Here is a 23,682-nt window from a genome sequence, read left to right as displayed (position 1 = left end):
ACCACTGCGTCTCTGCGCATGTGGTTCCACCTGCCTTCTGCATTTTCCATGTGGCTCTTTCATTCATTCAGTGCCAGTTCATGCTTTGTCTCCTCTGCATGTCCTTGTCTGACCATCCTTCCTTCACGGTCAACGCTTGCTGCTCCTTTGTGTGTTTCTTGGCGTCCTGTGTCTGCTTCCATCCTGCCTTGTTCTTTTTTTTATTTTCTTGGGTCCAATTACAGAGCCTAGGGCATTAAAGATACTCAGTGAGGTGGATGGAGGGATGGATGTGGTACTGGAAGGAGGGAACCACTCACCATCTCTTCAATTCAACAGACAGATCCTGACACACCAGCACTGCTAATGCTGGAGGAATATGACCGGAAGTGACAATCCTAACTAGAGAGTTGAGGGGGAAATCTCAGGGGCATACAGCACCGACCTGTCTTTGGATTCATGCTTTCCCAACAGTTTCCCCACCACCATGGCAACCCTTGTCTTTTGTCTGGTGTGCATCCTTCTAAGAGGGACAGGAATGGAGAAGACTCTGGAAGTGACAGAAAGGGAGTCCTCTGGGACCTCGGGGCTCTGGAACCATGTGGTTTGGGGACAAGAAATCCAGAGGATGACTTAATGTGTTTTCAATTATGCATAAAGGCATATGTGGGCCGCAGCTGTCCTAGCTCCTCGGCAAAGCCATGGCATGGGAGGAAAAACCTGCTATGCCACGTGCAAAGGTTATACCTGATCTGACCAGCTGATCAAACGTCATTTATCCAGGTGCTACCACGTACCTAAGAGAGCTGGCCTCTAGGCATGCCACCAAGGTGTCTGGTCAGTGCCCAGGAGCAGAGGTGAATCAAGGAAAAGGGATCCTCCAAACAGCATCTAAAAGGCACAGAACACTTGCAGACTTAGCCATGGTCGTTTATGATTAAATATGGCATATCCTAAGTCCTACCTTGGCTGCCTTGGAGCAGCCAAGATCCTGACTCACCTGCCCGCAGGGCAAGTTGGACCTCTTCACTGGGTCTCAGTATTCCACTGCAACACAGAGGGTGTTTATAATGGCAAGTTAACACATTTTTTGAGCACTTGCTGTGTGCCAGACCCCTTTCTCAATTAACCCTCACTGCAACCCAATGAGGAAGACGCTATTATTATCGTCATTTTATATGTGAAGAAACTGAGAGAGGTTAAGTCATATATCCATGGTCATATGACTAGAGCTGATGCCAAGACTGAAAAACAAGGAACTCCATTACCACAGCCCACACTTTAAATTGTCATCATTTGACTTCTTCTCTAAAAAGATCTTCCTTGGGTAACTCCTTGACACCCACCCATATGCACCCATAAACCCCCTTGGCAACTTTATTATTTCTATTCATATTAGTCTTTACCATATTTGAACTCGACTATAGAATGCAACATTATTATATTCTATTATTGTTTATTATCTCTCTCTTTACCAGAATATAAGACCCCAAGGAAAGGCAGCTTTATCTATGTTGTTCAATAGTGGACTCCAAATACCTAATAGACTGAGGCACAGTAGGTGCTCAACCACTGTTGAAGGAATGAAGGGGTGACAGTGCATCAGAAGCATGACCCAAAGTAAGGAATTCCATACAATGGCCTGGAATCCCACTAGAATCTCAGAGTGTCATCCACTCCACAGTTTATAAGGCCCGAGCTCCCACCAAGGATCACAATCTCATCTTCCACCTTAAGTTGGGTCACTCTTCAGCAATGCCCTCCAAGCAACTGTGTGTGACAATGATGGAAAGTACACAGCCAAAGCAACGATGTGCCCTCTTCCTTGAGGATTCACCTACGTTTTACTGTGGGAGGGGACGTAGTAAGGCAACTAGACTCTGGACTTGACCTTCCCTGGGGACTCCAGCTGAGCCTGACCCCACTGGCTCTCTAGCAAAGTACTTGAGAGGGAAGATGTCTCCCACACTGAGAAAACCAGACCTTCTGAGAATACCCCAGGCCCACATGTGAAACTCAGGCCACTGGCTAGGAGGCACACAGTTGCTGTTGTCTTGCTTGAGAACAGACGGCAGAATGTTCCACTGTGTTTGATGGCAACAGAGGGAGGAGGCAAGTGTAAATTTCAGTATGAATTGATCACACTTAGTCAGCTAGCTTGTAAAGCAAGGGGCTCAGAAAGTCTAGGGAGTGTCTTGGCCTGATTTCACACAAGGGCCGCTCCCGGAAAAGAGGAAAGGTGTCCTGAGCCGTTCCCAGAGCACACAGACACCGAGGGCTCCTGGAGTGTTTGGCTGTCAGGGAAGGTCTAGCCTGAGGTTTGGAGAAGCGATCAAGAAAGGCATGTGATCTGTTTTGCACATTAAAATAAAGGTCCCATGCCTCCATGCCTGTACCAGTCAGGTAACAGAAGAAAGAGCAAAGTGGCCGGGCGGGGACTGAGGCAGCTTGCAGATCACACATCCTGTCTGAATGGGTGACACCCATCTGTGTCATAAGAAGTAAGCAGAGATCCAGTTTGGGGAGAGTCTTAACGTATCATTATTTTATGAGCTCGTTTCTGATTTAAATGTTGGCAACTAGTGAAATTTCAACTCAAAGGTTGGTAAAGTCAGGACCAGGCATGGGGGGTTCCGCTGAGTACCTGCCAAGCGGTGCTGGAATTCACATGCATGATTCTTTTTCATTTCCCCCACCATTCTTGGAGGGATCTATCCCTCTCTGCATTTTATAGTGAGGAAGTTGTGACCTAGCTTAGAAAAATTACTTGTCCAAGTTTTCGTGGCCAGTTAGGGGATTGAGGTCAGTTAATGCACAGATCAGATGGCAAAGTCACACTCTCTCCAACTCACAGCTGAACATTTTCTGATCATGAGAGATGCCCCACTGTGGACTGGTCATGACTGTTAAGTAATGAGCTCTCCATCACTTTGAGCAGTCAAACAGAGTCTATATCCCCACCTCCTAAGGATGCTACAAGAGTCAGTCTTGCTTTGATGATGAAATGAGAACAGATTATATGTCAGATCGTTTTCAGCACAACAGCTCAACATTTTCCTCGAAATCCTGCAGGTTTTGGCATAGAAATCCTTCTCTACAGATTCACTTTGAGCAGAATTTAATATGAAAAGTCTACCATGAACACAGAACTTTTATATCCAGAGACATGATGGAAGTTTTTGTGCAAAGGTAGTATATTAACTCCTGATGATTTGTTGCTTAAATGTAGACTTTCTTGCTATTCTAAATCCTTTGAAGTATGAGATGGTGATTGCATGGAGATCTCACCTTACAGTTTTGCAGCCTTGTAAATTCCCGTCAGTGGCAGCAATTAAACCTACAAGTAGATGACAGCCTCTTAGAGGGAAACCAACAATACATGTATACTGTATTTTATATTGAAATCACTATAATTATTATTTCTAGAAAATAATGTGTCTGAATAGAGTTGACTAGAAAATGAATCATAAAACACAATAATAATATTAAACAGACCACATTAAATTATTTCTGGAAGGGGATGAGAGAGAGATAACTAGCTTCCTACATAGACAAATAGAAATAGCTACCATAAAAAGTAAATATATACAGCAATTTTCAATATATATTGCTTTTCTTTTTCTTTCTTTCTTTTTTTTTTAGATTTGCCAGTTCATTTAATCAATGCAACTAATCTGGGATTTACTTTTGACTAATGCGTAGAAAACCAGCATTGGGTTAAAGATTTAACACAAGGATCTTAGTCCTTGAAACACTTATGTGAGAGACATTACTTATTTATTATTATAATAACTTATCATAACGATGTGGGGTATAACTCAGGGTTAGGTATACAAACAATGATTATGTAGGTACCCTTGTTGATGAGGTATGTCCCTCCCTCCTCTAACAGTTTCCTTCAACTGCCAATTCCACCCCCCTCCCCTGACAGTTTCCCATTACTGCCAAACACTTTCTCATAGAATTATAATTGGTCAAGGTCTGCTTATGAGCGAGAACATATGGAACTCTGTTCCTTGTTTCTGTGATAGACCACTGAGAATGATCAACTCCAAATCCATCCAAGTTGCTGCGAAGTCCATATATTTGTCCTTCTTTATGGCTGCATAATATTCCATTGTGTATATGTACCACATTTTCTTTGTCCAGTCCAGCTTCGATGGACAACATGGTTAGCTCCATGTTTTTGTTATTGTGAATAGAGTTGCAACAAACATACATCTTCAGGCATTTTTTTGTAGAATGATTTGAGTTCCTCCGGGTATATTTCCAATAGGGGAATTGCTGGGTCATGTGGGAGGTCAGTTTCTAGTTCTTTCAGGAATCGCCACACTGTCTTCCAAAGAGTTTACACTAGTTTGCATTCCCACCAGCGGTGTAGAAGCGTTCCTTTTTCTCCACATCCTCACCAGCATCTGTTGTTTGTTTTATTGATGATGGTCATTCTTACTGGGGTTAGGTGGTATCTCAATGTGGTTTTGATTTGCATTTCTCTGACGATTAGTGAGGTTGAGCACTTTTTCATGTGTCTGTTGGTTGCCCGTGTATCTTCTTCTGAGAAGTGTCTGTTCACGTCTTTTGTCCACTTTTTAAAGTGGCTGTCTGTTTTTTTTTTCCTTTCAGAGAGTTTGAATTTCTTGTAGATCTTAGATGTTAGACCTTTGTCAGATATACAGTTGGCAAATATTTTTTCCTATTCTGTAGGCTGTTTCCCTGCTCTCTTGATGGTTTCTTTTGCTTTGCAGAAGCTTGTTAGTTTGATGAGATCCCACTTGTCTATCTTATTTCTTAAGGTATTGGCCTTTAGGGGTTTGAATAGGAATTGGTTGCCAGTTCCAATTTTCATAAGGGTGTCTCCTGCATTTTCTAAGATTCTTATAGTTTGAGGTTTTACGTTTAGGTCTTTGATCCATGTAGAGTTAATTTTTGTGTATGGTGATAGGTAGGGGTCCTGTTTCAATCTTCTGCATGTGGTCAGCCAGTTTTCCAGCACCATTTACTGACTAGGTTCTCCTCTCCCCAGTGGTTATTGTTGGAGGCTTTGTCAAAGATGAGTTGATTGAAGAATTGAGGCTTTGCTTCTGGAATCTCTATCCTGTTCCATTGGTCTATATGAAGAGGCATTATTTATTATTATTGTTGTTGTTGTTGCTACTTCCTGACATGACAGTTCAGAGCCTCAAAACGATGAAATGTCTTAGTTAAAGGCAGTAGCCTGGTTAGTGGTTGATTCAGATGGAGAAGCACAATCTAAAAAGTATGTGTAATTCACGCCTGTCATCCCAGCACTTTGGAAGGTAGCGGTGAGAAGATTGCCTGAGCCCACGGGTTGGAGACTAGCCTGGGCAGCATGGAGAGACCTTGTCTCCATAACCAATCAAAAAATTAGTTGGGCATGGTGGTGCACACCTGTGATTCCAGCTATTTGGAAGGCTGAGGTGGAAGGATCACCTGAGTCAAGCAGGTCGAGGCTGCAGTGGCCATGAGCGCGCCAATACTCCAGTCTGAGCATGGGCGTGCCCACTCCAGTCTGGGCAACAGAGTGGAGACTCCAACTCAAAATAAATAAATCAAAATAGCATCACACTCAACCAGAAGAAAGAAGACATTTTCTATTTTTTTATTTTTTGAGTTGGGAGTCGCATTCTGTCGCCCAGACTGGAGTGCAGTGGCCACTCACGGCCACCGCAGCCTCGACCTGCTGGGCTCCGGCGATCCTTCCGCCTCAGCCTTCCGAGTAGCTGGAACTACAAGTGGGTGCTACCACGCCCGGCTAATTTTTTTGATTTATTGTAGAGATGAGGTCTCACCAAGTTGTCCAGGCGGGTCTCGAACCCGCGGGCTCAGGCAATCCACTCACCTCATCCTCCCAAAGGCACGGGATTACAGGCTGAGCCACCAAGCCTGACTGACATTTTCTATTAATTGTCTGTTGCTACTCATGGATTTTTAAGGCTAAACAAGTATAGGGAATAGTAACTGGGTTTAAGGTGATGCTGCTATCCAGACCATGAAAATGAGGAAAATTGCCATGACCGATTTCCTTGGGCCGGACTGCCTGCCATGTATGGAATCAGATATCTCAGAAAGTAAAAACTGATCAAGCATCTCTTCAAAATTCGACTGGTCACTTTAATTGACTCTGAGATGTGCTGCTTTTCAGATACTTGGCATTTAATGAATTCTTTTTGGATGAATAAAAGAGATTAAAGATAACTCCCAATGCACCCTGAATATTTAGAAATATGTATTTTACGTGGCGATCGTTATCATTGAGTGGTGAGTGTTTGGTCTACTGAAAAATTGTTGTTTATTTACTGTGATGGTTGGTACTCTACTCTGGAAGGACCACAAAGCAGTGAAATTCAGAGTTGCCATGGATCTTGGGGAGAGGGGAACTCCTTCCAGAAGGCATGGGGTGAAAGGACTGCATACTTCATACTGAAACTCACCCCAGCCATGAGCTGTGCATGGCTTACTTCCCTCTGAGCACTACTTACCTCATCCAGAAAATGGAGAGGCACTATCTTAGAGTGTTCTCATAAGTGTTACTTAAGATCTTATATTTTATTATTTAAAAGTTTTTTTCCCCTGTGTCTATCCACAAATGATTTGAAGTGCCTTACAAAAGTGCACATCAGGCAAAATAAGTAACGAGGACTGAAAATAGAGTTTCTAAAAAATATATCATACTCATTGATTCACACAGTGCCTGACACCATAAACAAGTCTTCTTCCCTGAACATATCAGGTCTGTTGGTGGAATATAATTTAATCATAATACCAAAAAAATATGTCTGGAAATTGAGTTGAATGAATTCAGTCATCCCTCTCCTACTTCCCAAACACCTGAAAAAGCAAAAAGGAAAATGTCAGGAAGGGATTCTCACCTTTCTCTCTGGCCCCAAGTTGCCTGGCCATTTCAAAGGGAGACGTAGAACTGTAGTTTAAATTGCTTGTGACTCTTTGCAGACCACTTTCATTTATTCCAGGCTTTGAAAAACTTCCACATTCCCCGGCTCCACCCTTCCCCACCCCTACCCTGTACATTTTTAATAATGCCACGTCTTCATACTCATCGGCCACATAGGTAAATATCCATGAAGGTCCCGGTGTCATCTAGGTAATGGATTGCTGTCCGTTCTTTTCTGAGATAGAGATCAAGCAAGCTCCAAAGGAGCTCATGGGTGGGGTGGTTTTGCATCTCTCTGCACTCTTTTCTGGTGAAGGATACAGGCTCTGAGGAGACCCCTGCAAGTGGAGTGTAGACGTCATGTGCAAGCCCTCTAGCCTTCCCAAATTATGTGATAATTCCCAATCATGTCTTTTGAATACTGAAGACTCCTCCACAGTGTTGTAACACACAAAGTGATGTATTCTCTGGAAGCATTAGGTTATGGATCAGTGTAGTCTAAAATAGACTGAATGAGTCACCTTTTGAACTTGGGCTTGGGGTCTCAGTCAGATCTAAAAGACTCAGAAAAGTTGTGAGAGACACAAGGGCTCACTCCAGTCTGGGCAACAGAGTGGAGACTCCAACTCAAAATAAATAAATCAAAATAACATCACACTCAACCAGAAGAAAGAAGACATTTTCTATTTTTTTATTTTTTGAGTTGGGAGTCTCATTCTGTCGCCCAGACTGGAGTGCAGTGGCCACTCACGGCCACCGCAGCCTCGACCTGCTGGGCTCCAGCGATCCTTCCGCCTCATTCTGTCGCCCAGAATGCTTGGGTCTATCTGGAAGGTTGGCCATGCTTGGGTCTATCTGGAAGGTTGCCATGCTTGGGTCTATCTGGAAGGTTGGCTATAAAAACAGGGAAATAAGGAAGGTGGGAAGAAGAGAGATGATGCTTTGATAGGAAGGGATGAAAGAGAATTCTCACCTCCTGGACAAGAAGGGGGTGAGCACAGGACCTCTGAGAGTTCTGGGGTGGTTTCTTTGGGCTCCGATGTCATTTGAAGCCTCTTTTTCTGTGCCAGGATAGTTGAGGTTAGCTAAAGGTGTCAAGGGTAGGAGTTTTAGAGCATGTTCGATCACATGTCTTTCTTACCCTTTGTAGTATTCAGAGTTATAGTTACTTCAAACTCTGTCTTCCCACCTAGAAGTTCTATCCAGACTTTCTGTGAATTCTATCTTGTTCTATGCATTGACCCTGTGTCAATAATATTTATTACCTAACAAATGGCAAATCATTCTCACTCAGTTGAGGAATTAGTACGGGCTTTATTGACTTGAGCACATCATTGACTGAGCATACATACTAGTTCCTAAACATTCTTGGTTAAGAAGAAATAATAGAATCTTGAAATAAATGAGCAAAAACTTTGCAGATCATCGTGTCAAACACCTGCATTGGGAAAAAAATGCAAGTGTGTGGCAATGCCTGTGTGCAAACTTTCTCTAAGATCCATCTGTGGCTGGATTCATACCAGGTCCTTGAGTCAGAAGGATATACATTTTTCAAACATTAAAGAAGATCAATTTTTTCCTTAAAATATATTTAGTTTTATTCATTAATTTTACCTATACTAAGGATATCACAAGATAAAGGCCTACAACATTGCATGGATTGCTTAACAAAAAATAATAAAATTGATAAAAATCTATAAAAAGGACTTATCATGCACAGTCACCTTTTACTTTGTAAATATTATCAAAATAACCCAGAATAATTTTTGAAAGGTTTTTAGAAAACACTGGTATTTGGTAATATTTCATTATAATCCCATTAGAATGTAATAGTCATAAATATAAGGAGAATGCAATTAACTAAGAAAATTATTAAAAAACAATTATAATAATAATTGCATGGAATAGCAAAGGAAATAGAAACAAAACAGTATTAAGAATGAGATTTTTAAAAGACACTTTCAGAGTTTACACATGTATTTTCAAAGGCAACGCCTCATTCATTCCTCAAAATCAACCTTTGCAGCTAGAGTATTTTTGTCCCAATTCTGCCAAAAATGAAACAGAAACTCAATAAAGTTAAGTGATTTGTCAAGAGTCTTGCAGATAAAAGTTGTAACACTGTGCCTCTGAGAATGTCTTTTACATTCAGGTCTAGAATGTGGTGGGTTTTACCACTGATGCACGTTTTAAAGTTGCATGGTGGGAGCAGATACAGTGGCTCACACCTGTAATCTCAGCACTTTCAGAGACCAAAGCAAAAGAATTGGTCGAGGCAAGGAGTTTGAGACCAGCATGGGCGACACAGCCAGACCTTGTCTATAAAAAAATCAAAAAATTAGCCACGGGTGATGGTGTGTGTCTGTAGTTCTGGCTAATCAGGAGGCTGAGGTAGAAGGATCACCTGAGTCTAGGAGGTTGAGGCTGTGGTAATCCATGATCGTGCCACTGCACTCTAGCCTGGGCAACAGAGTGAGACCCTGACTCAAAAATCTTTAAAAAAAATTCACTGAAGCTGAACACAACAAGGCTGTGTTCACTGTTGCTGATGGGTTCCTGGAACACTAACCTAGAGGGAGAAGCCAGCATTACAAGGAATTCACCCTCCAAAAGATAATTCTGATTCAGGGGGATTCTCATAGATAGATAGATAGATAGATAGATAGATAGATAGATAGATAGATAGATATAGATATCTATGAATATATTTGTACCTGTATATATGGAAATACATAGAGACAGGGAGAGACAGAAGGAGGTGGAAGGAAGTGATACTCACTGTGGCTGAAGGAATGAGGAGTTGCAACTGACTAAATGCTCTCCCATTTGGGGAGTCTCAAAGAAAAACAGGGTGGAGAAACCAGGTAACTACAGCCAGTTCAGAGGACTTCTAGCCAAAGTCCTGGGAATGGGGACACTTGTTAGAAGCCTATGCTGTGTTCCATGGCAAACAGTACTGCAGGACTCAGGTTTTCACTGTCCTTACCAAGAGAATCTTTCCTGCCCCACTGACATCATGGGGCATTTGACTCACTTTGTCTGATAAAATAGGTTCAGAAGAGGCATAGGTCCCATCTAGACAGAAGCTTTAGGAGTCAACGTGGGCCGGGCACAGTGACTCACGCCTGTAACTCAGCACTTGGGGAGCCCAAAGTGGGAGAATTGCTTTAGCCCATACGTTTGAGACCATCCTGGACAACACAATGAGGCCTTGTCTCTACAAAAAAAAAATAAAAACTATCCAGGTGTGTGCCTGTAGTCCTAGCTACTCAAGAGGCTGAGGTGGAAGGATCACCTGAACCCAAGAGATCAAGGCAAAGGTAATCCATTGCACACCAGTCTGGACAACAGAGTGAGATCCTGTCTCAAAACAAAACAAAACTACACGGTGGGAGATTAGTACTTGGGAACTAGGGGCAACCGTGGATCTCTTGAGGACACCAATTTGCATTGCTATTACTCAGAAAGTAAATGTTTTTCCAAAAATCTCATTGGCCCAACTGGGTCACATGACTGACCTCACACTGCAAAGGAGGCTGGGAAATTATGCCTCTGATGAGGCAAAACTGAAAGACCCAACTGACCTGTTGCCAATCAAGAGTCATCCCCTGAGATGGGGAGTCCATTGCTGCATCAATAAAAATTGGGGTCTAACAGCAAAAAGAGGTAGTGAGGTATTGGTGGGGTGAATCATTACGGGTGGCTTCCACAAATGGTCTTTATTTATGGTCTTTTCAATCCCCCAAGTCCTGGCACAAGTGCTTTTCACAAGGTAGAGACCCATTATAGAGCAGTTAATTGCATTTAAGGCATAGGAAAAATTACCCCAGGAGACCTCACGTCCAAGGGCTCCTCTTCCCTGATAATTTGGTGGTATTTGTAGCAGATATTCATTGAGCACCATGGTGAGGGCTTTATATGCAGTTTTCCATTTCTCCAAATTCACTCATTACGTTTAGTCTGGCAGATCCTGCTCTTCTGTACTGCTTAATGCCCACCCTCATGTTGAGATACAGCTGAGATATCCACTCTACCACCAGGCCCTCTCTGGCCATTGCTCCTGTCTCTTAGGCTGCGTTAGACGTTTCTTCTCTGTTCCCCATGCTCCCGAGTTCCTCCCTCCCCTCTTCCTTCCCTCTTCCCTCCTTCCTTCCTTCCCTTTCCTTCCTTGTATTCTTTCTCTTCCACCCCCATTCCTTCATTCATATCAAAACAGCTTCTTGAGCTGGTTTCATATCTCCCGTCATCCTCTTCCTGCATCATTCGATATGATTGACTAGAAGGAAAGATCCAGTTCCCTGTGTTCTGCCTCTCAGCATCTAGCCCGGGGAGGGACTTGGAAACTGTGCTTCTTGTTTTGAGTAGAATAATATGCCTGAGTCAGTAAGAAGTTAGGATCAGAATCCACATCCTGGCCTTTGATCTGTCACTTCAACAGGGCTTCATTGCCACCAGGAGTATCCCAGGCCAGAAGAGGTCATGGAGATCAAAAGCCACACAGGGTGTCCAGACACGGACCCGGGCAGCTGGCCCCAGGAATGGGGAAGAATCTCTCTCAACACCCCTGCTTCTCTTAACTACAGAGTCATCACCTGTCATGATCACCCCCAAAGAGCAGTGCATGTTAAACTCCCTCTCTCACCCCCAGAAGTCCCTGTCGCCAGGCTGCCTCCTCACCAGGGGGGTGGGGCACCCCCTCTCTGGGTTGTCTCCTCCCTAGCTTCCCCCTCTGTTACCGATTTCCCATGCTCCACTGGCCTGGGATTGAGTGGCAGCTCGGCTCCGGAAAGCAGGTGTTGTGGAAGTGAAGCGAGCCTCGCAGACAGAACATTAGGTAGCGTCCGTCCCGGGGGAGCCCAGAGACTCCGAGTTTTAGCAGTCCCAACTGTTCTTCCGAGGGGTGGGAGGGCCAGGCCTGCCCAGCCCTGACCAGATGTTTGGGAAAGTTGCCAGGCTTCAGCAAAGAAAATTGCTGCTAATTTATCTAAGGTATACCAGGTATTAATGAAGCCCCATTCTCATGTTTTTGTTTACAAGAAAGACTCAAATCTTACAAAGACGTAGGGTCAATCCTGGATATCTTGGGGTACGTCTCTAGGGTACTGCACCAGGTTTCTGCAGACGTGGGGTCGAGTTTCTTTTCTTTTTTTTTTGACGTTGATTTCCTCAGACAATCTACTCCCCTTTTTGAGTCTTGTTTCCTTTGTTGTAAAATGAAGGAAGGAGACTAGGACATCTCTAAAGACTGTTTCAGTTCTTAAAAAGAGTGGGAAAAGGAAAACCTCGGCCTCTAACATGCACTCATCCTAAAGATGCAACCTTAGACCAAGATTCAGAGCTCAAAAGAACTTAGAGGTCATGGTCCAACCTCTCAATTTACAGAGGAGTAGACCAGGCTTGGAGAGGTGTCTCTGCTTGGTAAGACCTTCACGACTCTTCAGCTGGGTCACAGCTCCACGCAGACCCAAGACCCCTGGCTTACAGACCCCCCGACTTGGTCTTCTCCAGGACTTCTAGACCATGGTTCCTCCCTAGAGCCACTGGTTTCCCAGAGTGCAATTCACAGCCAGGACCGCTCGCAGAGAGAGTGAGCAAAGGTGGTGTGTGAACTGCTTAAGAGCGAAACTTGAAAGGAGGTGAGACGAAACTGGAAACGAGATGAGCTGACTGTGTCCTGGCCCAGGGGAAGCTGTGGGCGGGCTGGCCTTAGACCCAAGGTCTGGAAGCCCTGGCCAGCCTCTTTGATGGGGCCCAGCAACTGGGCTCAGCTCAGCAGTTTCTGACAGTTTCAACCCCGAACAAGCAAAACTCAGGCCAGATTTCATGCGAAGTGCAGAGCTCCCGTGAACGCCCAGCTCAAAGTGAAACACAGGGCAGCAAGAATTCACACAGCCTGAAACCAAATGGGGGAAGAAGAAGGGGGAAAAAAGACATTCATGAATGCCCTCCAGCTCAAACGCTGCCTGTTGCCCCTATGACTCATCTCCACTTTTCAGCCTAAATGGACCTTGGTGGTCACGGTTATAATCATAAAGGCAGGACAGTGCATAGGAAGGAACACTGGGTCCCAGAGACCTGGGCAAGAATCCTGGACCTACGGTTTAGTGCTGTGCATCCTTAGGGTGGTGAGCTAACTTCTCTGAGACTTAGTGTATGATAAGTTGAGGATAATAAGACTTGCTTTAAAAAGCTTTAAGTCATAATATTAGCAGTAGAGACTGTGGTTGAACCAAACCGACAAAATTTCTATTCTAGATCCATGCCTGTACCATTAACATCTTCATTTTTGTAAGCAGTTATGTTGAGATAAAATGCATCTGTTTCTAGTGCTGGCATCACTTTACAGACGAGAAAACCAATGATCACAGAGGCTGAGTTCACCAAGGAACCCATGGTACAGGACAGGTATGAACATGCTTTTTCTGTTAATGGACAGATGGTAGATATTTTTGGCTTTGGGGCCATATGGCCTCTGTCCTGATTACTAACTCTGCCTTTGTGCTGTCCCAAAAGCAGCAGCAGGCAATATGAGTGGGGATCCCCCAAAAATGGAATTATCTTTTGGTCATCCAGGTAGGTAAGTGTTCTAAGAGCTCATAGGCATCTGTGTACCAGCTCACGGTGTTGCGAGAGGCTGCCTTCGGCTTCAGTGATTTTTTATTTTTTTGAGATTCTTTCAACGCACTTGCCCATTTCATAAAGGGTGATTTACAAGTGCATCTGCCCTTATCACACTGAGTGTTTAGTAATTTCTGACGCAAGATGGTATGACCCTCATCACCCATATTCCCTATTCACCTGATCTCGTTCCAAGCAACTTTTTTTGCTGTTTCCTTGGACGAAGAAAGTCCTCAAAGGGAAACGCTTAGCTGATGTGGACATGGCCCAACAAAAAAATGGCAGAAGCACTGAAAAGCATTAAAACTGACAAGCTCGGGCCGGGCTCGGTGACTCAGCCTGTAATCCCAGCGCTTTGGGAGGCCGAGGTGAGTGGATTGCCTGAGCCCGCGGGTTCGAGACCCGCCTGGGCAACTTGGCGAGACCTCATCTCTACAATAAATTTAAAAAAAAAATAAATTAACCGGGCGTGGTAGCGCACGCCTGGAGTTCCAGCTACCTGGAAGGCTGAGGCGGAAGGATCGTCGGAGCCCAACAGGTCGAGGCTGCCGTGGCCGGGAGCGGCCACTGCACTCCAGTCTGAGTGACAGAGTGAGACTCCAACTCAAAAAAAAAAATTTGACAAGCTCAGAAACCATTTTGAGCAGTGGAAAAAGCATCTCAACAAGTGTATTTTATCCAGTGGAAAGTACTTTGAAGATGACTGAAGTTTAAACATGTAAGAATAAACACACAATTTCCTATAAATTCCGTTTTGTGTGTGTGTGTCCCCCAAACATCAAGCCCTCTACATACAAACGAGTTTCATTTCAAGAACATATTCGTCAGTCCAATTTGTTTGTAAGTCCAACGAAGTTAGCCTAGGCAACCAACTAACATAGTTGGCTTTGTAGTACTGTACTGTAATAGGTTTATAATATATTAAAAAAAAACAAACAAGCACAAAGAATAAAGAAAGCATTCTAAATCTTACAGTACAATTCCTTGAAAAGTATGCTGGTATGGTACAGGGCAACATCTGGTGAGTGGGCCAGGAGTGGTGGCTCAGCCTGTAATCCCAGCATTTTGAGAGGCTGAGGCAAGAGGATTGCCAGATCCCTGGGGTTCGAGACCAGCCTGGGCAACTTGGTGAGACCTCATCTCTATAATAAATTACAAAAACTAGCTGGGCGTGGTGGTGTGCATCTGTAGTTCCAGCTACTTGGAAGGCTGAGGCAGAAAGATCGCCTAAGCCCAGCAGATTGAGGCTGCGGTGACCATGAGCATGCCATTGCACTCCAGCCTGAGTGACAAGAGTGAGACTCCAACTCAAAAAAAAAAAAAAAAAAAAAAAAACTAAATCAGACAACACCAACAACAAAAATCTGGTGATTGAACATGTGAACACATACTTGCATCTTTGAAGGTTCATATGTAGGAGACTTACTATGCAGAAACAAATGGGTGTGGCTGTGTGCCAATAAAACTTTATTTCCAAAGACAGGTCACAAGGTTGAATTTTGTGGCCCTTGGTGTATGGCCTTGTGCTACTTAAGACACTACAGTTATTGCCCAGGGCATTGAAAATTAAATCTGGCTTTCTTCCCATGACTGGCAAAGCACCCAGGAAGCAGCCTTACCTCCCCAGGGCATCGTGAATCCCTTGTTGCTGCTGGTGCCTGAGCCCCGTTCCCAGCCCACCCTGCCCTGTCCAGGCTTGGTCAATCTCTGCCTTCTTTTGCAGGCTGGGTTCCTCTTTTCCATTAGGTCTCAGCTTAAGTGCTGCTGTCTCAGCACGCTCTTCCCGACAACCTGACACACCACATGCTGGGATTGGCTACACTCTTCCACTGGGTCCCTTCAAGGCACCCAACCCCTCTTGAGTCCTTTGATTTGTGTCTTTGCTTCCTCTCAATCGCCCGCCTTCGCCCAAATGCAAGCATGGATTGTGTGAATCTTTTTTCTACATCCTTCTGTGACTGACGCTAGTGGGGTGTGCCAGGTGCATTTGTGGAGTGAATGAGGTGACATGCTCTCCTTTATTTTAGATTTTTTTTTTATTTGCGTTGGAGTCTCACTCTGACGCCCAGACTGGAGTGCAGTGGCCGCTCCCGGCCACTGCAGCCTTGACCTGCTGGACTCCGGCGATCCTTCCACCTCAGCCCTTCCGAGTAGCTGGAACTACAGGCGCGCGCTACCACGCCTGGCTAATATTTTTGACTTATTGTAGAGATGAGGTCTCGCCAAGTTGCCCAGGTGGGTCTTGAACCCGCGGGCTCAGGCAATCCACTCACCTCAGCCTCCCAAAGCGTGGGATTACAGGTTGAGCCATCCAGCCCAGCTTATTTTAGATTTAACAACCAGTATGCCAGTCATGTTTCTCTTGCCCAACTGTGATATCCTATAGATCGACCTTGGTAGAACACCCAGAGCAGAGCAGGTGCCAGGGACATCTCTTAGTTCCTGGCTTATTCTCCAACCCTGGTCCACCAGCCGATGCACATGTGGCTTGGCAGGTGAAGATACACACCTTCAACTGATATGAATAGCTTGGGTGATTTGGGTCAAAGGGTTTCAAGAGTGTTCTTTTTCCAGCCCCCTAGTTGTTTAAAGAGATTAGGAGATGATCTGATATGTAGGATTAAAGCTGAGACAAGAAAAGCTCCCTCCCAAAGACCCAGGTCAACGAGACTGGACACTGTCACACTCATAGACCTAACAGGACACTCCTGGTCCCCAGCCCAGCCTCTGGGCCCTTCTCTTATCTGCAGAAAGAAAGTAAGGACACCACTCCAGTCTCCTTATTAATCTCTTTTCAAGTTGTCTGAACAACGGTTTTCATCCTGGAATCATTTGGAAATTGCGCACGTGTTCCTTGTTTTTGACCGTTTCTTTACTTTTTTTTTTAACTCACTGAAACCTGCTTGAAAGGCTGAGGGCAGCCTGCCAATTTCTCTAACCCCGGAAAAAAAAAAAAAACCTCAGGCAAACGTATTTAAAATGCAGACAGTCATCCACTCCTATTTTCTTCTTCCAGTATCAGTCAGTAAAAGTCAGGAGCCGGGGTGGCTGGGTCTTCATGTCCACTCGTGATTGACAATTATGCAAGTCACTTTACCCAACATCAAGAAGCAAACGTGAACACAACTCCAAGGATTAAAGGGTCCCTTTGGTCAAAGTCCACTCTCTGGAATGCGTTTCACCGAGAAGAGAAGATGATTGAATCAATGGAGGGTCCTGTCTCATCATGGAGGTTCTGTGAACTCTATGTTTCTGCATGTACCCTGTTGGGAAAAATTGAAAACAGGTTGGAAAAGTTGAAAGCGTCCCATGTGGATTTATATCTACTTGGGTTTGATTCCTGGCTTCATCACTGACTCTGTCGGAAGTTCACTATGCTTTTTAATCTCTTGCGTCTCTTGCATTCCCTGAAGCTAAGTGAAAATAGCAACAGCCGTGCTGCAGGCCTGCTTTGGTAACAGAGGTGTTGTCTGTGTGAGAGGTCAGTGCGTGCCCATCTCATTGAAGACGTCCGTCAAAGGAAGCAAGTATTGTTATCACACCATCGCTAGTCTGTGGCCTTGGCGGTGGAGCGTTCGCTGGCACGTCATGCATACAAAACACCCCATATGTTTGATGTGAGCTCCGAGGTCTGCGACCAACCGTGATTTGAAAAGCAGATGTTATTAATCTTCTAAATACTGCACACCAGCCATGATGTCATTTAGAGCTGACAATGGATGGGCTGCCTCGTTCCCTTTTGGAGATAATTATTTTGAAGCACTAGGAGAGGCTGTTTGTTTTTTAAGAGTTGGGGCCAATTTGCCTTATAAGAATCCAGTGGCAGCCTGGAATGAAAACATGAAAATAAGCACAGGCCCCAACCTCAGTGCCGAGCAGACGTTCAAGGCTGGATGGCTGCATATCAGAGCACAGCTCATTGGGGACCTCGAGTGCCTGCCTGTAGTCTGCAGAATGGTGGTGGGGAGCTGATGGGAAGACCAGGTCTCAGGAGGGTGTTGCAGTGTGTGTGTGTGGGTGTCAGTGAGAATGTCTCCCGGAGTCCAGACTGCAGTATAATGAGGGAATTATTTCTAGGTTCGGCTCACCAAGAAATGAGGGTCTATTATTGCAAGCCAGAGTAGAATAAGCATGTCTCTCAAAGCAACATAGGACCTTAAGTCAATTCAACAAATGTTTGTTGTGCACCTGCTATGGGCTGCACATAGGAAGGTAACAATGACCACACATTCATGGCCCTTGCGCTGCAAGGAGCTCAGAAACCAGTGTAAGCTGACATTGACCACACATCGCATATGGGTCATGATGGGCGTCTGTCGTCTAAGATTCTTTCCAGAGCATCACTAAGTAGAGACTGCAAAAGTCCACAAAGACAAGGATCATCAGAGAGGCAGAAACAACAGTCCAAGGGTATCAAACGTGGGGACCTTGGAGAATGGATGGGAAGAGAGCAAAGCACTTGGTTAACAAATGACAATGACACCCATGTCCCCATGTGGAGGAGAGGCTCCAAGGAGCTGGGAGGTGGTCTCTGGGGAGAGGGGGAGGTCTTGCGAGACTGAGGATGGGAGAACTACATGTCTCTGAAGGCTGAGTTCAAGGTCAGACTAAAAACAGCATGACTGGCTAAAAGTCTGCTTCCACCTTGCCCTGACCCAGAGTGTTCCTTCTACCCTACCCTGCCCGAGATGTGGCTCCTGTGGTTTATTCTGTTGAAGAGCTGAACTAGGAAGACTCTAAGTTCCAGGCACTCTGGGGAAACCAAAGGGATTCTGTGAAAGTCTACTGAGTGCAGGGTGAGATCCCACCACCGGTTCAGCTCGCTTCCCCTACTTGGCCACCAGAACGTGGCGGGATAGGAGACGCCAGACAAGAGATCGGCACCTTCATCGTTGTCAGACATTCTGAGCAGCTCATGGTCAAAGACAGGTAAATATTGACATTCGGAGTTGGACTAGTGAAAGAGCCAGGTCATTTATCTACATTACATGGAAGGATTTGACAAAACCTACCCATGCCACTCAGCTTCCACACCAGCTTTCAGCTCCAGACTGCACATGATCAGTGGGCAAGACAGGATTCCTAGGTATCTGAGAAGGCATGAACTGCAGATTCTAAATCAAAAAGGAAAATGAGACAGTGCAGGGAACAGAAGAGAATCATGCAATTCAGAGACTTAAAACAGAACAGTGCATCTTCTGCAAAAGAACAGGATGCTATTAAAAGAAAAAGAGTGAAGTAAAAAAAAGATAATGCCCCGGGGATTTAAAGTATCTTAGTAATTAACACTACTGAGCTATACACTTAAAAATGGTTAAGGTGGTAAATTACATGCTATATATATTTTGCCACAATTGAAAGTGTGTATAAAGTATCTAAATAGTCTAACAAAGAAAGTATTTATGTCCACGCTTAAATGGAATATATAAAGAACCTTTTCAGATCAACAATATGAAGACAAATAACCTAAGAAAAACAGACAATGGGCACTTCATAAAAGAATATAGACAGATGGCCAATAAGGACGTGAAAAGATGCTCAACATCATTCATTAGCTGGGAAACACAAATAAAAATTATAGAACAAGATGCCACCCTCGATCTATCAAAATGGCTAAAATTAAAGACTGACAAAGCCAAACGTTGGCAAAAATGTGAAACAACTGGAATGCTCAAGTATTGCTGTTGGTAGTGAAAAATAATACAGCTATATTGGCAAAACCCCTGACTGTTTCTGCAAAAGACTAAAGGGTCATCTACTCTGCAACCAAAAAATTCCACTTCTAGGTATTTACCCAATAGAAAATTTGTGAAAATGTCTACAAAAATAATTACACGAAATATTTATAGCAGCTTTATTCATGATAGCCCCAAGCTAGAAACAGCCCAGGGGTCTGTTAAAAGACAATGAATAATAAATGGAATAATGGTCAGAAATAAAAAGGAATACACTACTGATATGTGCATCAGTATAAATAAATCTCAGAAACACACTGAGGTGAAAAAATGACACAAACTGCACTCAATATTATTCCTTTTATGCACAGTTCTAGAACCTGCTGAACTGATGTATTATGGGAAAAATCAGGAAAGCATTTCCCCCAGGAGAGGGGCAACTGAAAGCAGAGTAGCTGGGAAGAAGCATGGGGGAAGTCTTCCAGGTGCTGGGAATGTTCTCCATCTTGAGCATGCTTTTGGCTACTTGGGTGTGTTCATGGATCAAAACACCCCAAATGGTATAACAGGTTGGTGCATTTCATACACAAACTTAAGGGCATCATTTGGTGAGTTTTGCAAATTTTGCCACAAAAAGAGAAAAAAATGATCCAGATGGCAGGAATAGAAAAATCATCAACAAACCATTTAAAAGGGCCCTCGGAGTGTCCCGCATGATGGTTGTAAAGTGACCAGAGTAAGGGCTGTCATTTTTAGAATGATGGAGACAAAAGGAAGACCTCAGAGCAAGAGCAGACAGGTGACATTCATGTTGTGAAGATTTGGTTTGACATCATCTTCTTAGCAGACATCCTGGAAGTTGGAAGACAGTAGACCAGCGTCCTCTGAATCAAAGGGAAAGATAGGCTAACCTGGAATTCCATATCCAGCTGTCACACTGTCATCAGGTGGGCAGGGCGGATAGGGACATGTAGAGACATGGTCCTGGTACCCTTTGTCTGGGAATGACAGGAGATTGTTTGCCCCAAACAAGGGTAGGAGCTAAGAGCAAGGGAGATGTGAAATGCCAGGAAAAAAAGACCCAACACAGGAGAAATCGGAAAGAAATTCCCAGAATCAGGCCGAAAGAAATCTATAGGATGATCCCTGGGGTTTGCAGAAAAGTAGGACCAGACCAAAGCAGGAACGTAGAGAGCTCCAGAAAGAACACTTCCTGGAACAAAACAGAACTGATAGACGATCTGATTCTCTAATTGCATTAGAAGGAGCGTGTGTAGGAGAGAGGTTGAGGATGAATAGGGTGATAGGGTTACAGAAAACTGTAACAAAAAACTTAAATAGATGAGGCAGCCATCAACTCAGTGAAACTGTTCAGGAGGGAAATTGCAGTCACAACATGCTTGGTGACTCGGTGTGGACGACTTGGGCATGGTCATCATGACAGGCTATTGATTGGAAATCGAATTGAGCGACTGGAGAAATGTAAAACTTGCGTATTTGTGCATGTGTATGACAGAAAGCATACAAAGTCTCGGTCTTTAATTTCTATCCTAGGAAGTCAATGAGTGTCACCTACAATAAATATGAAACACGAGCTGTGTAAGCAGGTTATTATAAACATAAAGAGATAAACAGCAACAAACCAGCTAAACATGTGTAAGTGTTTTCTCCTAGAAAGCAGGTATGGGATGTGGGTAAGGCCGCTACAGAAGTTTACTTCTCTCCATTGAGATCTGTCTAGTCCTACTTGAATTTTAAAACATAGATGTAGGGATGTTTGCATGTGTACATGTGGATAGATGATAGAGGTGGATGATAAAAATGCAATAGGTTTTTTTAGATTAGATAATACAGTTTATTTAGAAAGTAGATTAGAAAGAGAGGAAATTCACCTCCCCGAGATAGAGGAGGGGGACAAAACTAAGAAAATATGGTGGCCAGAGCTCAAAGAGCACATGACCAGACCATAGCTTAGTAGAGCAATGGCTAAGTTTGTTTTTTTTTGAGTTGGAGTCTCACTCTGTTGCCCAGACTGGAGTGCAGTGGCCACTCCCGGCCACCGCAGCCTCGACCTGCTGGGCTCCAGCTATCCTTCCACCTCAGCCTTCCGAGTAGCCAGAATTACAGGCGTGTGCTACCACACCCGGCTGATTTTTGATTTATTGTAGAGATGAGGTCTTGCCAAGCTGCCCAGGAGGGTCTTGAACTCGCAGGCTCAGGTAATCCACTCACCTCAGCCTCCCAAAAGTGCAGGATTACAGGCTGAGAGCCACTGAGCCCGGCTTATTCCTTAAAGCTAAATTTAGTGAAGTACAGGGTGACACGGGAAGTCACCAAAGCCTGACCTTTGGGATTAGAGAGGGCTCCTAGTAGGGCCTTCGGCTGTGCTGAGGTCTGAAAGATAAAGAATAAAAGGTATTGGTTGGGGCAGGGTAGAAGAAGAGGGGACAGGGAAAGACAGAAGCAGAGAGAAAGAGAAGATGCTACAGAAAGGACATGTTCAGCCAAACCATGAGTTTTCATCTCATAGACAAACCATACTGGAGGAAAGTCACCTCCTTGAAAATATATTTCATAGAGACTGTCCTTACTGTGTGAAATGGAGAAATGCACAGAAAGAGAGAATTCTCAGTACTGGTGTCCAAGTCCCTGATTCAGAGAAACTATGTGTTCCCAGGAGGGACACAAGGCATCCCAGCAAACCTCATAGAACCCGGAGGTCTAGAGAAAAAGGGAATGGAAACAGAACGAGATTGGGACATTCTCTTGTGTGTTTCAGGGTGTTCCTTAGAAGTTAGTGAGAAGAGATAAGAGCGTGATGCAATACTGCAATGTGCAATTGTGTTGTGCAATTTTGCCGTGCAACTATCATGTCAACTTTATCGAGACATCATTCTGTAGGGTGGGTGCTGCCATGCTCAACTAATCCCTTTGTGGTTAGGTAATCTCTACCCCTCCGCCCCAGATCCCAAAAAAGACTTCTGCAAGACCCCAGATCCCGAAAAAGACTTCTGCAGGGACTTGAGCCGAAGAGAACAGATGAGGATACAGGATTTAATAGCCAAATCGGCAGCTCCTGAGAAGGAGACAGGGGAGGGCGCTATTTCTGTTTGATAGGTGAGGGTCCAAGGGACTACATGACATGCCTGAAGTTATACCATAAGATAGTGGGGAAAATTTTACCCAGATACTCAGAATCCAGTTTTTTGTTTTTTTTTTTTCTGAGTTGGAGTCTTACTCGGTCGCCCAGACTGGAGTGCAGTGGCCGCTCCCGGCCACCGCAGCCTCGACCTGCTGGGCTCCAGCGATCCTTCCGCCTCAGCCTTCCAAGTAGCTGGAACTACAGGCATGCGTTACCACGCCCGGCTGATTTTCTGATTTATTGTAGAGATGAGGTCGCGCTGTCCAGGCAGGTCTCGAACCCGCGGGCTCAGGCAATCCACTCACCTCAGCCTCCCAAGGTGCGGGATGACAGGCTGAGCCCCCAAGCCCGGCTCAGAATCCAAATTAATCAGCTTCCACCCTACTCCCACCGGCCCCACCAAGGTGAGGAGGAGCAGACACGGACACCTGCCAGGTGACATGCTGTTTTACGTTCAGAATAGCATTCCCAGGGAGTGATAACCATAACCATTTTACAAATGTGGAAATTGAGACTCACTGGTGCAAAATGACTTCCAAGGGTCTCAGGCTCCATGTCCAAACTCTATGAGTTGGGCTTCTTCTAGGCCCCTAATGCACTTGAGGGCAGCTAATGCCCTTGTTGTCCTCATAACTCACATCTTCCATATCTCCACTGAATTGAACAAACCCTCCCCAGCGGCTTTCTTCCATCACTTTCCATTTTTTTGTTTCCATCTGTCATGGGTGACAAGACTCTTGAGACAGCTACGGGTCAGGTATGTGATGAGTTGCAGAAAGGTCAGCAGAGGAAAGAAGAGAGAGGAACCAGCAAGCACCTTACATGGACCCAAGATGGGGAGACCATCTTCCATAAATCCAGGGTGACACAGAGTGACGCCTTTATGGACTTTGGCAGTTGCTCTGTTGCCAGATACGGGCAGTCCCAGCAGTTTTCAAAACCCACAGTGACTCAGTGGCACTTTGTAAGCACATAGAATTCCAAATGCCCTTCTGCTCTCGGGGACAAAACGTTTCTCAATGGTCAGTTGGGTATTTAGACACGCTAATAAACTGGGAGGTGACCTAACCCCTTTGTTTCTAGTCAATCTTTTGCCCAATTTCGCATCCTCATAGGGCTAGTGAGTCACTCTTTAAAGTGTGCCCTTGAAAGCAAATGCCCATTCAGATTGCCAGGGATGTTTGATTTAAGGTGGCCGGCAATTGGGTCCCTAGGATCTGGGAAAGAACTGCTGCTTTTAAGGATGCATACGATGTGATTCTCTTGGATAACCCGGGATGATCACCCCCACTTCAATGTCCATATTCTTAATCCAAACTGCAAAGTCTCTTTTGCCATAGAAGATAGTATAGGCA

This window comes from Carlito syrichta, unplaced genomic scaffold, assembly GCF_000164805.1.
Source record: "Carlito syrichta isolate Samal-C Ts95f unplaced genomic scaffold, Tarsius_syrichta-2.0.1 Scaffold309275, whole genome shotgun sequence".
In the NCBI taxonomy this organism is placed as follows: domain Eukaryota; kingdom Metazoa; phylum Chordata; class Mammalia; order Primates; family Tarsiidae; genus Carlito; species Carlito syrichta.
The sequence above is the reverse complement of the archived record's forward strand: the minus strand, read 5'-3'. Positions refer to the sequence as shown.